Here is a 17,277-nt window from a genome sequence, read left to right as displayed (position 1 = left end):
ACAGCGTTCTTCTGGGGCCAAGGTGAATAAGATACACCCAGAACTCTACAGCCTAACTGCTAGAAGATTTTACTTTCAAACTTTCCACTTTTAAAGTAGGAAGTCAAATACTGCAGCAGCCGTAAAACTGAAGTTAAAGTAGAGACACTCAACAATTCTGATGGTATCCATTGGAGAGCGAATCAGGGTTTAAATATCTGACTTCCATCAAAGACAATGATATCTTGTTTTATATTTCATTGGTCAGTTGGAATTGTAACTACCATATCAGACTGGCCATTTGAAATGATATAGTTATGGTGGACATATCTACACAATGGGAACTGATTTCTAAACAGAGTTTTCTGATGAGTGAATTCACAATATTTTGCTGTAAAGGCGGTTTTTGTGTGGGTCTTTTGAAAGATTGCTTCTTTTTTTTCAGTCATTGTTCATTGATAAATCTGGAATTGTAGAAGAGGTTCACGAGGGTGATCACTGGAATGTAAAGTTTAAGAGAGGATGACCGTTTGATGGCTCTGGACCTGTACTCACTGGAGTTCAGAAGAATGAAGAGAGAACCTAATTGAATATCGAAAGCCGAATTAGACTGGATGTGGAGAGGATGTTTCTAATATTTGGAGAAAATAGGAGGAGGTAGCAGAGCCTCAGAATACGAGGGTGTCCCTTTAGAACAGACTTGAAAAGGAAGTTCTTTAGCCAGAGGGTGATGAATCTGTTGAAGTTTGTGGAGACCATCTCAATGATTATATTTAAAACCGAGATTGATATGTTCTTGATTTGTAAGAATGTCAAAGTGTACGGGGAGAAAGCAGGTGAATGGGGTTCAGAAGGATAATGAATCAATCATGAATGAATGGGGTTGAATAGGATATTAACTCAAATATGGCGGAGCAGACTCGATGGGTCAAATGGCCTAATTGTACTCCTATGTCTTATGGTCTTATGGAGCTCTTACAGAGGAAAGATGATTCCTGATGAAGCAGCAGAACATGCTTGAGTTGAATGTATTCCATGAGGAACTACTGTAGTGATATCATGGGACTGGAGCGTTTGAAGTACAACAACCACAACATCTTCTTTCAAGTGAGATATGATTCCAGTCACTAGTGTGCTTTACTCATGATACCCTATTGACTTCAGTGTAACCAGTACTGTCACAACCATGGATTCGGCAGCAAGATAGATACGGCAATTGTGTTTGTGAATTTGCACGTGTCAGCCAATTATTTAATCGTGATAGTATTTAACTCCATACTTGTCGACGTAGTGCTTGTTGAGACTTGGACAGAGAACAGCAACGCTTGGCTGTCTGTTTTGCTTTCAGCCTTTCCCTGAGAAATTGGACTTTTGAGTCAACTGACTTCGAAGACTAGCCGTATTCGTTCAATGTTTAGATTTTCTTTTCATCCGCAGTTTAGTCTTCATTAACGGCCCTATGTGGCCTAGCGTTTACTGATATTTTCCCTTAAACATTGTTTGCAATAAAGTTTGCGAACTATTGACCTGCTTCAGTGGCTCTCACTCCGCACTTGGGCCATATCTGAACCTGGTAACGGCATGTCTCGACGTGCATAAAGATGGACCCAACAGAGAGACAGCAGCTGACCTTGACCATGAGATTCAAGGAGGAGATAAGCTACAGGCAATGGATGTCATGGTCCGGTCCGTGGACCCAGGATTCCGGGTCTTCCAGCGGTCCCTTGTTCGAGATAATCACAGGCACCTGATTCCCATCTTGAGGCTTGGAATATAAGTAGCCTTGGGGTTGAGTGTGAGCTACTGGTTTGTCTTGTCAGTTCCCCTGGGAGCAACCTGCCGGTGGAAGGCTAGACTGGCCACTTGTCATCTTTAGGCCGTGTTGGAGAACCATCGCTTCATGGAGCCTCGCTGTCAGTAGTCGGAGCTGTCTTTGCGGTATGGATTCTGCTGTTTCCTGGGCCAGCTGAGTGGCTGCCAGTCACTCCGAGCTAGGTAGGGATCCAGCTGTTTCCGTAGCCAGTTGAGGTTGCTGGTCAAACTGAGAATCGGAGCTTCCCCGAAGCAGAGATGGAACTGTCTGCTGTTCTTTCGTGTTTGTCTCTTCTTGTTCTCGCCTCTGTGGGGAAAGCCAGGCTGTTTTGCCGTTGCCCTGCGGGGGGTTCTGTCTTGTCTTGCCCTCGCCTCCGTGGGGTAAGTCAGGCCGTTCTGCCATTGTCCTGCGGAGGGTCCTGTCTTGTCTTGTCTTGTCCTCGCCTCTGTGGGGTAGGTCAGGCCGTTTTACCGTTGCCCTGTGGGATAGGGTGGGTCTGTCTTGTCTTGTCCTCGCCTCTGTTGGGTAAGTCTGGCCGTTCTGCCGTTACCTGACGGAGGGACCTGTCCCATCTTGGTGTAGAAATGAAGTTGAGTCCCGGCTTGTCTTAGGGTAAGTCAAGGCTCTATGTCTATTTTCTGTTCTGCCCTGTCCCATGTTATTGTCGTGTGAAAGATGAGTCCCAGCTTGTCGAAGGATTAGTCCCGGCTCTATGTTGATGTTCAGTTCCCAGTCGAACTCTGAGCTCCAGCCTCGGAGTGATCAGCCTGCGCATTTCAAGACGAAGAAATCAAGCCTCGAAGATCCCGCAGCCAAGCTCCAAGCCTCGAAGATCCCGCAGCCAAGCTCCAAGCCTCGAAGACCCCGCAGCCGAGCTCCAAGAACCCAAGCTTGAAGATCCCGCAGCCAAGCTCCAAGAACCCAAGCTTGAAGATCCCGCAGCCAAGCTCCAAGCCTCGAAGACCCCGCAGCCGAGCTCCAAGAACCCAAGCTTGAAGATCCCGCAGCCAAGCTCCAAGAACCCAAGCTCCAAGAACCCAAGCTTGAAGATCCCGCAGCCAAGTTCCAAGCCTCGAAAACCCCGCAGCCGAGCTCCAAGTACCCCAGCCTCGATGATTCCGCAGCCAAGCTCCAAGAACCCCAGCTTCGATGATCCCGCAGCCAAGCTCCGTACCCCAGCCTCGATGATTCCGCAGCCAAGCTCCAAGAACCCCAGCCTCGATGATCCCGCAGCCAAGCTCCGTACCCCAGCCTCGATGATCCCGCAGCAAAGCTCCGTACCCCAGCCTCGATGATCCCGCAGCCAAACTCCAAGTACCCCAGCGTCGATGATCACGCAGCCAAGCTCCGTACCCCAGCCTCGGTGATCCCGCAGCCAAGCTCCGTACCCCAGCCTCGATGATCCCGCAGCCAAGCTCCGTACCCCAGCCTAGATGATCCCGCAGCCAAGCTCCGTACCCCAGCCTCGGTGATCCCGCAGCCAAGCTCCGTACCCACAGCCTCGATGATCTCGCAGCCAAGCTCCGTACCCCAGCCTCGATGATCCCGCAGCCAAGCTCCGTACCCCAGCCTCGATGATCCCGCAGCCAAGCTCCGTACCCCAGCCTCGATGATCCCGCAGCCAAGCTCCGTACCCCAGCCTCGATGATCCCGCAGCCAAGCTCCGTACCCTCGCCTCGATGATCCCGCAGCAAAGCTCAGTACCCCAGCCTCGATGATCCCGCAGCCAAGCTCCGTACCCCAGCCTCGATGATCCCGGAGCCAAGCTCCAAGTACCCCAGCCTCGATGGTCCCGCAGCCAAGCTCCGTACCCAAGCCCCGATGATCCCGCAGCCAAGCTCCGTACCCCAGCCTCGATGATCCCGCAGCCAAGCTCCGTACCCCAGCCTCGATGATCCCGCAGCCAAGCTCCGTACCCCAGCCTCGATGATCCCGCAGCCAAGCTCCGTACCCCAGCCTCGATGATCCCGCAGCCAAGCTACGTACCCCAGCCTCGATGATCCCGCAGCCAAGCTCCGTACCCCAGCCTCGATGATCCCGCAGCCAAGCTCAGTACCCCAGCCTCGATGATCCCGCAGCCAAGCTCCGTACCCCAGCCTCGATGATCCCGCAGCCAAGCTCCGTACCCCAGCCTCGATGATCCCGCAGCCAAGCTCCGTACCCCAGCCTCGATGATCCCGCAGCCAAGCTCCGTACCCCAGCCTCGATGATCCCGCAGCCAAGCTCCGTACCCCAGCCTCGATGATCCCGCAGCCAAGCTCAGTACCACAGCCTCGATGATCCCGCAGCCAAGCTCCGTACCCCAGCCTCGATGATCCCGCAGCCAAGCTCCAAGTACCCCAGCCTCGATGATCCCGCAGCCAAGCTCCAAGTACCCCAGCCTCGATGATCCCGCAGCCAAGCTCCGTACCCCAGCCTCGATGATCCCGCAGCCAAGCTCCGTACCCCAGCCTCGATGATCCCGCAGCCAAGCTCCGTACCCCAGCCTCGATGATCCCGCAGCCAAGCTCCGTACCCCAGCCTCGATAATACCGCAGCCAAGCTGCGTACCCCAGCCTCGATGATCCCGCAGCCAAGCTCCGTACCCCAGCCTCGATGATCCCGCAGCCAAGCTCCAAGCCTCGAAGACCCCGCAGCCGAGCTCCAAGAACCCAAGCTTGAAGATCCCGCAGCCAAGCTCCAAGAACCCAAGCTTGAAGATCCCGCAGCCAAGCTCCAATCCTCGAAGACCCCGCAGCCGAGCTCCAAGAACCCAAGCTTGAAGATCCCGCAGCCAAGCTCCAAGAACCCAAGCTTGAAGATCCCGCAGCCAAGCTCCAAGCCTCGAAAACCCCGCAGCCGAGCTCCAAGTACCCCAGCCTCGATGATTCCGCAGCCAAGCTCCAAGAACCCCAGCCTCGATGATCCCGCAGCCAAGATCCGTACCCCAGCCTCGATGATTCCGCAGCCAAGCTCCAAGAACCCCAGCCTCGATGATCCCGCAGCCAAGCTCCGTACCCCAGCCTCGATGATCCCGCAGCCAAGCCCCGTACCCCAGCCTCGATGATCCCGCAGCCAAACTCCAAGTACCCCAGCCTCGATGATCCCGCAGCCAAGCTCCGTACCCCAGCCTCGGTGATCCCGCAGCCAAGCTCCGTACCCCAGCCTCGATGATCCCGCAGCCAAGCTCCGTACCCCAGCCTCGGTGATCCCGCAGCCAAGCTCCGTACCCCAGCCTCGATGATCCCGCAGCCAAGCTCCGTACCCCAGCCTCGATGATCCCGCAGCCAGGCTCCGTACCCCAGCCTCGATGATCCCGCAGCCAAGCTCCGTACCCCAGCCTCGATGATCCCGCAGCCAAGCTCCGTACCCCAGCCTCGATGATCCCGCAGCCAAGCTCAGTACCACAGCCTCGATGATCCCGAAGCCAAGCTCCGTACCCCAGCCTCGATGATCCCGCAGCCAAGCTCCAAGTACCCCAGCCTCGATGATCCCGCAGCCAAGCTCCAAGTACCCCAGCCTCGATGATCCCGCAGCCAAGCTCCGTACCCCAGCCTCGATGATCCCGCAGCCAAGCTCCGTACCCCAGCCTCGATGATCCCGCAGCCAAGCTCCGTACCCCAGCCTCGATGATCCCGCAGCCAAGCTCCGTACCCCAGCCTCGATGATCCCGCAGCCAAGCTCCGTACCCCAGCCTCGATGATCCCGCAGCCAAGCTCCAAGCCTCGAAGACCCCGCAGCCGAGCTCCAAGAACCCAAGCTTGAAGATCCCGCAGCCAAGCTCCAAGAACCCAAGCTTGAAGATCCCGCAGCCAAGCTCCAATCCTCGAAGACCCCGCAGCCGAGCTCCAAGAACCCAAGCTTGAAGATCCCGCAGCCAAGCTCCAAGAACCCAAGCTTGAAGATCCCGCAGCCAAGCTCCAAGCCTCGAAAACCCCGCAGCCGAGCTCCAAGTACCCCAGCCTCGATGATTCCGCAGCCAAGCTCCAAGAACCCCAGCCTCGATGATCCCGCAGCCAAGATCCGTACCCCAGCCTCTATGATTCCGCAGCCAAGCTCCAAGAACCCCAGCCTCGATGATCCCGCAGCCAAGCTCCGTACCCCAGCCTCGATGATCCCGCAGCCAAGCCCCGTACCCCAGCCTCGATGATCCCGCAGCCAAACTCCAAGTACCCCAGCCTCGATGATCCGGCAGCCAAGCTCCGTACCCCAGCCTCGGTGATCCCGCAGCCAAGCTCCGTACCCCAGCCTAGATGATCCGGCAGCCAAGCTCCGTACCCCAGCCTCGGTGATCCCGCAGCCAAGCTCCGTACCCCAGCCTCGATGATCCCGCAGCCAAGCTCCGTACCCCAGCCTCGATGATCCCGCAGCCAGGCTCCGTACCCCAGCCTCGATGATCCCGCAGCCAAGCTCCGTACCCCAGCCTCGATGATCCCGCAGCCAAGCTCCGTACCCCAGCCTCGATGATCCCGCAGTCAAGCTCCGTACCCCAGCCTCGATGATACCGCAGCCAAGCCCCGTACCCCAGCCTCGATGATCCCGCAGCCATGCTCCGTACCCCAGCCTCGATGATCCCGCAGCCAAGCTCCGTACCCCAGCCTCGATGATCCCGCAGCCAAGCTCAGTACCACAGCCATGATGATCCCGCAGCCAAGCTCAGTACCCCAGCCTCGATGATCCCGCAGCCAAGCTCCGTACCCCAGCCTCGATGATCCCGCAGCCAAGCTCCGTACCCCAGCCTCGAAGATCCCGCAGCCAAGCTCCGTACCCCAGCCTCGATGATCCCGCAGCGAAGCTCCGTACCCCAGCCTCGATGATCCCGCAGCCAAGCTCCAAGCCTCGAAGACCCCGCAGCCGAGCTCCAAGAACCCAAGCTTGAAGATCCCGCAGCCAAGCTCCAAGAACCCAAGCTTGAAGATCCCGCAGCCAAGCTCCAAGCCTCGAAGACCCCGCAGCCGAGCTCCAAGAACCCAAGCTTGAAGATCCCGCAGCCAAGCTCCAAGAACCCAAGCTTGAAGATCCCGCAGCCAAGCTCCAAGTCTCGAAAACCGCGCAGCCGAGCTCCAAGTACCCCAGCCTCGATGATTCCGCAGCCAAGCTCCAAGAACCCCAGCCTCGATGATCCCGCAGCCAAGCTCCGTACCCCAGCCTCGATGATTCCGCAGCCAAGCTCCAAGAAACCCAGCTTCGATGATCCCGCAGCCAAGCTCCGTACCCCAGCCTCGATGATCCCGTAGCCAAGCCCCGTACCCCAGCCTCGATGATCCCGCAGCCAAACTCCAAGTACCCCAGCCTCGATGATCCCGCAGCCAAGCTCCGTACCCCAGCCTCGGTGATCCCGCAGCCAAGCTCCGTACCCCAGCCTCGATGATCCCGCAGCCAAGCTCCGTACCCCAGCCTAGATGATCCCGCAGCCAAGCTCCGTACCCCAGCCTCGGTGATCCCGCAGCCAAGCTCCGTACCCCAGCCTCGATGATCCCGCAGCCAAGCTCCGTACCCCAGCCTCGATGATCCCGCAGCCAGGCTCCGTACCCCAGCCTCGATGATCCCGCAGCCAAGCTCCGTACCCCAGCCCGATGATCCCGCAGCCAAGCTCCGTAACCCAGCCTCGATGATCCCGCAGCCAAGCTCCGTACCCCAGCCTCGATGATCCCGCAGCCAAGCTCCGTACCCCAGCCTCGATGATCCCGCAGCCATGCTCCGTACCCCAGCCTCGATGATCCCGCAGCCAAGCTCCGTACCCCAGCCTCGATGATCCCGCAGCCAAGCTCAGTACCACAGCCTCGATGATCCCGCACCAAGCTCAGTACCCCAGCCTCGATGATCCCGCAGCCAAGCTCCGTACCCCAGCCTCGATGATCCCGCAGCCAAGCTCCGTACCCCAGCCTCGATGATCCCGCAGCGAAGCTCCGTACCCCAGCCTCGATGATCCCGCAGCCAAGCTCCGTACCCCAGCCTCGATGATCCCGCAGCCAAGCTCCGTACCCCAGCCTCGATGATCCCGCAGCCAAGCTCCAAGCCTCGAAGACCCCGCAGCCGAGCTCCAAGAACCCAAGCTTGAAGATCCCGCAGCCAAGCTCCAAGAACCCAAGCTTGAAGCTCCCGCAGCCAAGCTCCAAGCCTCGAAGACCCCGCAGCCGAGCTCCAAGAACCCAAGCTTGAAGATCCCGCAGCCAAGCTCTAAGAACCCAAGCTTGAAGATCCCGCAGCCAAGCTCCAAGCCTCGAAAACCCCGCAGACGAGCTCCAAGTACCCCAGCCTCGATGATTCCGCAGCCAAGCTCCAAGAACCCCAGCCTCGATGATCCCGCAGCCAAGCTCCGTACCCCAGCCTCGATGATTCCGCAGCCAAACTCCAAGTACCCCAGCCTCTGTGATCCCGCAGCCAAGCTCCGTACCCCAGCCTCGGTGATCCCGCAGCCAAGCTCCGTACCCCAGCCTCGATGATCCCGCAGCCAAGCTCCGTACCCCAGCCTAGATGATCCCGCAGCCAAGCTCCGTACCCCAGCCTCGGTGATCCCGCAGCCAAGCTCCGTACCCCAGCGTCGATGATCCCGCAGCCAAGCTCCGTACCCCAGACTCGATGATCCCGCAGCCAAGCTCCGTACCCCAGCCTCGATGATCCCGCAGCCAAGCTCCGTACCCCAGCCTCGATGATCCCGCAGCCAAGCTCCGTACCCTAGCCTCGATGATCCCGCAGCCAAGCTCAGTACCCCAGCCTCGATGATACCGCAGCCAAGCTCCGTACCCCAGCCTCAATGATCCCGCAGCGAAGCTCCAAGTACCCCAGCCTCGATGATCCCGCAGCCAAGCTCCGTACCCCAGCCTCGATGATCCCGCAGCCAAGCTCCAAGTACCCCAGCCTCGATGATCCCGCAGCCAAGCTCCGTACCCCAGCCTCGATGATCCCGCAGCCAAGCTCCGTACCCCAGCCTCGATGATTCCGCAGCCAAGCTCCGTACCCCAGCCTCGATGATCCCGCAGCCAAGCTCCGTACCCCAGCCTCGATGATCCCGCAGCCAAGCTCAGTACCCCAGCCTCGATGATCCCGCAGCCAAGCTCCGTACCCCAGCCTCGATGATCCCGCAGCCAAGCTCCGTACCCCAGCCTCGATGATCCCGCAGCCAAGCTCCGTACCCCAGCCTCGATGATCCCGCAGCAAAGCTCCGTACCCCAGACTCGATGATCCCGCAGCCAAGCTCCGTACCCCAGCCTCGATGATCCCGCAGCCAAGCTAAGTACCCCGGTCTCGATGATCCCGCAGCCAAGCTCCGTACCCCAGCCTCGATGATCCCGCAGCCAAGCTCCGTACCCCAGCCTCGTTGATCCCGCAGCCAAGCTCCGTACCCCAGCCTCGATGATCCCGCAGCCAAGCTCCGTACCCCAGCCTCGATGATCCCGCAGCCAAGCTCCGTACCCCAGCCTCGATGATAACGCAGCCAAGCTCCGTACCCCAGCCTCGATGATCCCGCAGCCAAGCTCCGTACCCCAGCCTCGATGATCCCGCAGCCATGCTCCGTACCCCAGCCTCGATGATCCCGCAGCCAAGCTCCGTACCCCAGCCTCGATGATCCCGCAGCCAAGCTCCGTACCCCAGCCTCGATGATCCCGCAGCCAAGCTCCGTACCCCAGCCTCGATGATCCCGCAGCCAAGCTCCGTTTCCCAGCCTCGATGATCCCGCAGCCAAGCTCCAAGTACCCCAGCCTCGATGATCCCGCAGCCAAGCTCCGTACCCGAGCCTCGATGATCCCGCAGCGAAGCTCCAAGTACCCCAGCCTCGATGATCCCGTAGCCAAGATCCAAGTACCCCAGCCTCGATGATCCCGCAGCCAAGCTCCAAGTACCCCAGCCTCGATGATCCCGCAGCCAAGCTCCGTACCCCAGCCTCGATGATCCCGCAGCCAAGCTCCGTACCCCAGCCTCGTTGATCCCGCAGCCAAGCTCCGTACCCCAGCCTCGATGATCCCGCAGCCAAGCTCCGTACCCCAGCCTCGATGATCCCGCAGCCAAGCTCAGTACCCCAGCCTCGATGATCCCGCAGCGAAGCTCCGTACACCAGCCTCGATGATCCCGCAGCCAAGCTCCGTACCCCAGCCTCGATGATCCCGCAGCCAAGCTCCGTACCCCAGCCTCGTTGATCCAGCAGCCAAGCTCCGTACCCCAGCCTCGATGATCCCGCAGCCAAGCTCCGTATCCCAGCCTCGATGATCCCGCAGCCAAGCTCCAAGAACCCAAGCTTGAAGATCCCGCAGCCAAGCTCCAAGCCTCGAAGACCCCGCAGCCGAGCTCCAAGAATCCAAGCTTGAAGATCCCGCAGCCAAGCTCCAAGAACCCAAGCTTGAAGATCCCGCAGCCAAGCTCCAAGCCTCGAAAACCCCGCAGCCGAGCTCCAAGTACCCCAGCTTCGATGATTCCGCAGCCAAGCTCCAAGAACCCCAGCCTCGATGATCCCGCAGCCAAGTTCCGTACCCCAGCCTCGATGATTCCGCAGCCAAGCTCCAAGAACCCCAGCCTCGATGATCCCGCAGCCAAGCTCCGTACCCCAGCCTCGATGATCCCGCAGCCAAGCCCCGTACCCCAGCCTCGATGATCCCGCAGCCAAACTCCAAGTACCCCAGCCTCGATGATCCCGCAGCCAAGCTCCGTACCCCAGCCTCGGTGATCCCGCAGCCAAGCTCCGCACCCCAGCCTCGATGATCCCGCAGCCAAGCTCCGTACCCCAGCCTAGATGATCCCGCAGCCAAGCTCCGTACCCCAGCCTCGGTGATCCCGCAGCCAAGCTCCGTACCCCAGCCTCGATGATCCCGCAGCCAAGCTCCGTACCCCAGCCTCGATGATCCCGCAGCCAAGCTCCGGACCCCAGCCTCGATGATCCCGCAGCCAGGCTCCGTACCCCAGCCTCGATGATCCCGCAGCCAAGCTCCGTACCCCAGCCTCGATGATCCGGCAGCCAAGCTCCGTACCCCAGCCTCGATGATCCCGCAGCCAAGCTCAGTACCCCAGCCTCGATGATCCCGCAGCCAAGCTCCGTACCCCAGCATCGATGATCCCGCAGCCAAGCTCCAAGTACCCCAGCCTCGATGATCCCGCAGCCAAGCTCCGTACCCCAGCCTCGATGATCCCTCAGCGAAGCTCCGTACCCCAGCCTCGATGATCCCGTAGCGAAGCTCCAAGTACCCCAGCCTCGATGATCCCGCAGCCAAGCTCCGTACCCCAGCCTCGATGATCCCGCAGCGAAGCTCCAAGTACCCCAGCCTCGATGATCCCGTAGCCAAGATCGAAGTACCCCAGCCTCGATGATCCCGCAGCCAAGCTCCGTACCCCAGCCTCGATGATCCCGCAGCCAAGCTCCGTACCCCAGCCTCGATGATCCCGCAGCCAAGCTCCGTACCCCAGCCTCGATGATCCCGCAGCGAAGCTCCGTACCCCAGCCTCGATGATCCCGCAGCCAAGCTCCAAGCCTCGAAGACGCCGCAGCCGAGCTCCAAGAACCCAAGCTTGAAGATCCCGCAGCCAAGCTGCAAAAACCCAAGCTTGAAGATCCCGCAGCCAAGCTCCAAGCCTCGAAGACCCCGCAGCCGAGCTCCAAGAACCCAAGCTTGTAGATCCCGCAGCCAAGCTCCAAGAACCCAAGCTCCAAGAACCCAAGCTTGAAGATCCCGCAGCCAAGCTCCAAGCCTCGAAAACCCCGCAGCCGAGCTCCAAGTACCCCAGCCTCGATGATTCCGCAGCCAAGCTCTAAGAACCCCAGCCTCGATGATCCCGCAGCCAAGTTCCGTACCCCAGCCTCGATGATTCCGCAGCCAAGCTCCAAGAACCCCAGCCTCGATGATCCCGCAGCCAAGCTCCGTACCCCAGCCTCGATGATCCCGCAGCCAAGCCCCGTACCCCAGCCTCGATGATCCCGCAGCCAAACTCCGTACCCCAGCCTCGATGATCCCGCAGCCAAGCTCCGTACCCCAGCCTCGATGATCCCGCAGCCAAGCTCCGTACCCTAGCCTCGATGATCCCGCAGCCAAGCTCAGTACCCCAGCCTCGATGATCCCGCAGCCAAGCTCCGTACCCCAGCCTCGATGATCCCGCAGCCAAGCTCCAAGTACCCCAGCCTCGATGATCCCGCAGCCAAGCTCCGTACCCCAGCCTCGATGATCCCGCAGCCAAGCTCCGTACCCCAGCCTCGATGATCCCGCAGCCAAGCTCCAAGCCTCGAAGACCCCGCAGCCGAGCTCCAAGAACCCAAGCTTGAAGATCCCGCAGCCAAGCTCCAAGAACCCAAGCTTGAAGATCCCGCAGCCAAGCTCCAAGCCTCGAAGACCCCGCAGCCGAGCTCCAAGAACCCAAGCTTGAAGATCCCGCAGCCAAGCTCCAAGAACCCAAGCTTGAAGATCCCGCAGCCAAGCTCCAAGTCTCGAAAACCCCGCAGCCGAGCTCCAAGTACCCCAGCCTCGATGATTCCGCAGCCAAGCTCCAAGAACCCCAGCCTCGATGATCCCGCAGCCAAGCTCCGTACCCCAGCCTCGATGATTCCGCAGCCAAGCTCCAAGAAACCCAGCCTCGATGATCCCGCAGCCAAGCTCCGTACCCCAGCCTCGATGATCCCGTAGCCAAGCCCCGTACCCCAGCCTCGATGATCCCGCAGCCAAACTCCAAGTACCCCAGCCTCGATGATCCCGCAGCCAAGCTCCGTACCCCAGCATCGGTGATCCCGCAGCCAAGCTCCGTACCCCAGCCTCGATGATCCCGCAGCCAAGCTCCGTACCCCAGCCTAGATGATCCCGCAGCCAAGCTCCGTACCCCAGCCTCGGTGATCCCGCAGCCAAGCTCCGTACCCCAGCCTCGATGATCCCGCAGCCAAGCTCCGTACCCCAGCCTCGATGATCCCGCAGCCAGGCTCCGTACCCCAGCCTCGATGATCCCGCAGCCAAGCTCCGTACCCCAGCCTCGATGATCCCGCAGCCAAGCTCCGTAACCCAGCCTCGATGATCCCGCAGCCAAGCTCCGTACCCCAGCCTCGATGATCCCGCAGCCAAGCTCCGTACCCCAGCCTCGATGATCCCGCAGCCATGCTCCGTACCCCAGCCTCGATGATCCCGCAGCCAAGCTCCGTACCCCAGCCTCGATGATCCCGCAGCCAAGCTCAGTACCACAGCCTCGATGATCCCGCAGCCAAGCTCAGTACCCCAGCCTCGATGATCCCGCAGCCAAGCTCCGTACCCCAGCCTCGATGATCCCGCAGCCAAGCTCCGTACCCCAGCCTCGATGATCCCGCAGCGAAGCTCCGTACCCCAGCCTCGATGATCCCGCAGCCAAGCTCCGTACCCCAGCCTCGATGATCCCGCAGCCAAGCTCCGTACCCCAGCCTCGATGATCCCGCAGCCAAGCTCCAAGCCTCGAAGACCCCGCAGCCGAGCTCCAAGAACCCAAGCTTGAAGATCCCGCAGCCAAGCTCCAAGAACCCAAGCTTGAAGCTCCCGCAGCCAAGCTCCAAGCCTCGAAGACCCCGCAGCCGAGCTCCAAGAACCCAAGCTTGAAGATCCCGCAGCCAAGCTCTAAGAACCCAAGCTTGAAGATCCCGCAGCCAAGCTCCAAGCCTCGAAAACCCCGCAGACGAGCTCCAAGTACCCCAGCCTCGATGATTCCGCAGCCAAGCTCCAAGAACCCCAGCCTCGATGATCCCGCAGCCAAGCTCCGTACCCCAGCCTCGATGATTCCGCAGCCAAACTCCAAGTACCCCAGCCTCTGTGATCCCGCAGCCAAGCTCCGTACCCCAGCCTCGATGATCCCGCAGCCAAGCTCCGTACCCCAGCCTCGATGATCCCGCAGCCAAGCTCCGTACCCCAGCCTAGATGATCCCGCAGCCAAGCTCCGTACCCCAGCCTCGGTGATCCCGCAGCCAAGCTCCGTACCCCAGCCTCGATGATCCCGCAGCCAAGCTCCGTACCCCAGACTCGATGATCCCGCAGCCAAGCTCCGTACCCCAGCCTCGATGATCCCGCAGCCAAGCTCCGTACCCCAGCCTCGATGATCCCGCAGCCAAGCTCCGTACCCTAGCCTCGATGATCCCGCAGCCAAGCTCAGTACCCCAGCCTCGATGATACCGCAGCCAAGCTCCGTACCCCAGCCTCAATGATCTCGCAGCGAAGCTCCAAGTACCCCAGCCTCGATGATCCCGCAGCCAAGCTCCGTACCCCAGCCTCGATGATCCCGCAGCCAAGCTCCAAGTACCCCAGCCTCGATGATCCCGCAGCCAAGCTCCGTACCCCAGCCTCGATGATCCCGCAGCCAAGCTCCGTACCCCAGCCTCGATGATTCCGCAGCCAAGCTCCGTACCCCAGCCTCGATGATCCCGCAGCCAAGCTCAGTACCCCAGCCTCGATGATCCCGCAGCCAAGCTCCGTACCCCAGCCTCGATGATCCCGCAGCCAAGCTCCGTACCCCAGCCTCGTTGATCCCGCAGCCAAGCTCCGTACCCCAGCCTCGATGATCCCGCAGCCAAGCTCCGTACCCCAGCCTCGATGATCCCGCAGCCAAGCTCCGTACCCCAGCCTCGATGATAACGCAGCCAAGCTCCGTACCCCAGCCTCGATGATCCCGCAGCCAAGCTCCGTACCCCAGCCTCGATGATCCCGCAGCCATGCTCCGTACCCCAGCCTCGATGATCCCGCAGCCAAGCTCCGTACCCCAGCCTCGATGATCCCGCAGCCAAGCTCCGTACCCCAGCCTCGATGATCCCGCAGCCAAGCTCCGTACCCCAGCCTCGATGATCCCGCAGCCAAGCTCCGTTTCCCAGCCTCGATGATCCCGCAGCCAAGCTCCGTACCCCAGCCTTGATGATCCCGCAGCCAAGCTCCGTACCCCAGCCTCGATGATCCCGCAGCCAAGCTCAGTACCCCAGCCTCGATGATCCCGCAGCCAAGCTCCGTACCCGAGCCTCGATGATCCCGCAGCGAAGCTCCAAGTACCCCAGCCTCGATGATCCCGTAGCCAAGATCCAAGTACCCCAGCCTCGATGATCCCGCAGCCAAGCTCCAAGTACCCCAGCCTCGATGATCCCGCAGCCAAGCTCCGTACCCCAGCCTCGTTGATCCCGCAGCCAAGCTCCGTACCCCAGCCTCGATGATCCCGCAGCCAAGCTCCGTACCCCAGCCTCGATGATCCCGCAGCCAAGCTCAGTACCCCAGCCTCGATGATCCCGCAGCGAAGCTCCGTACACCAGCCTCGATGATCCCGCAGCCAAGCTCCGTACCCCAGCCTCGATGATCCCGCAGCCAAGCTCCGTACCCCAGCCTCGTTGATCCAGCAGCCAAGCTCCGTACCCCAGCCTCGATGATCCCGCAGCCAAGCTCCGTATCCCAGCCTCGATGATCCCGCAGCCAAGCTCCAAGAACCCAAGCTTGAAGATCCCGCAGCCAAGCTCCAAGCCTCGAAGACTCCGCAGCCGAGCTCCAAGAATCCAAGCTTGAAGATCCCGCAGCCAAGCTCCAAGAACCCAAGCTTGAAGATCCCGCAGCCAAGCTCCAAGCCTCGAAAACCCCGCAGCCGAGCTCCAAGTACCCCAGCTTCGATGATTCCGCAGCCAAGCTCCAAGAACCCCAGCCTCGATGATCCCGCAGCCAAGTTCCGTACCCCAGCCTCGATGATTCCGCAGCCAAGCTCCAAGAACCCCAGCCTCGATGATCCCGCAGCCAAGCTCCGTACCCCAGCCTCGATGATCCCGCAGCCAAGCCCCGTACCCCAGCCTCGATGATCCCGCAGCCAAACTCCAAGTACCCCAGCCTCGATGATCCCGCAGCCAAGCTCCGTACCCCAGCCTCGGTGATCCCGCAGCCAAGCTCCGCACCCCAGCCTCGATGATCCCGCAGCCAAGCTCCGTACCCCAGCCTAGATGATCCCGCAGCCAAGCTCCGTACCCCAGCCTCGGTGATCCCGCAGCCAAGCTCCGTACCCCAGCCTCGATGATCCCGCAGCCAAGCTCCGTACCCCAGCCTCGATGATCCCGCAGCCAAGCTCCGGACCCCAGCCTCGATGATCCCGCAGCCAGGCTCCGTACCCCAGCCTCGATGATCCCGCAGCCAAGCTCCGTACCCCAGCCTCGATGATCCGGCAGCCAAGCTCCGTACCCCAGCCTCGATGATCCCGCAGCCAAGCTCAGTACCCCAGCCTCGATGATCCCGCAGCCAAGCTCCGTACCCCAGCATTGATGATCCCGCAGCCAAGCTCCAAGTACCCCAGCCTCGATGATCCCGCAGCCAAGCTCCGTACCCCAGCCTCGATGATCCCTCAGCGAAGCTCCGTACCCCAGCCTCGATGATCCCGTAGCGAAGCTCCAAGTACCCCAGCCTCGATGATCCCGCAGCCAAGCTCCGTACCCCAGCCTCGATGATCCCGCAGCGAAGCTCCAAGTACCCCAGCCTCGATGATCCCGTAGCCAAGATCGAAGTACCCCAGCCTCGATGATCCCGCAGCCAAGCTCCGTACCCCAGCCTCGATGATCCCGCAGCCAAGCTCCGTACCCCAGCCTCGATGATCCCGCAGCCAAGCTCCGTACCCCAGCCTCGATGATCCCGCAGCGAAGCTCCGTACCCCAGCCTCGATGATCCCGCAGCCAAGCTCCAAGCCTCGAAGACGCCGCAGCCGAGCTCCAAGAACCCAAGCTTGAAGATCCCGCAGCCAAGCTGCAAAAACCCAAGCTTGAAGATCCCGCAGCCAAGCTCCAAGCCTCGAAGACCCCGCAGCCGAGCTCCAAGAACCCAAGCTTGTAGATCCCGCAGCCAAGCTCCAAGAACCCAAGCTCCAAGAACCCAAGCTTGAAGATCCCGCAGCCAAGCTCCAAGCCTCGAAAACCCCGCAGCCGAGCTCCAAGTACCCCAGCCTCGATGATTCCGCAGCCAAGCTGTAAGAACCCCAGCCTCGATGATCCCGCAGCCAAGTTCCGTACCCCAGCCTCGATGATTCCGCAGCCAAGCTCCAAGAACCCCTGCCTCGATGATCCCGCAGCCAAGCTCCGTACCCCAGCCTCGATGATCCCGCAGCCAAGCACCGTACCCCAGCCTCGATGATCCCGCAGCCAAACTCCGTACCCCAGCCTCGATGATCCCGCAGCCAAGCTCCGTACCCCAGCCTCGATGATCCCGCAGCCAAGCTCCGTACCCTAGCCTCGATGATCCCGCAGCCAAGCTCAGTACCCCAGCCTCGATGATCCCGCAGCCAAGCTCCGTACCCCAGCCTCGATGATCCCGCAGCCAAGCTCCAAGTACCCCAGCCTCGATGATCCCGCAGCCAAGTTCCGTACCCCAGCCTCGATGATCCCGCAGCCAAGCTCCGTACCACAGCCTCGATGATCCCGCAGCCAAGCTCTGTACCCCAGCCTGGATGATCCCGCAGCAAAGCTCCGTACCCCAGCCTCGATGATCCCGCAGCCAAGCTCCAAGTACCCCAGCCTCGATGATCCCGCAGCCAAGTTCCGTACCCCAGCCTCGATGATCCCGCAGCCAAGCTCCGTAGCA

Source organism: Mobula hypostoma, chromosome 24 (genome assembly GCF_963921235.1).
Source record: "Mobula hypostoma chromosome 24, sMobHyp1.1, whole genome shotgun sequence".
NCBI classification, from domain to species: Eukaryota; Metazoa; Chordata; class Chondrichthyes; order Myliobatiformes; family Myliobatidae; genus Mobula; species Mobula hypostoma.
This window is presented reverse-complemented; position numbering follows the sequence as displayed.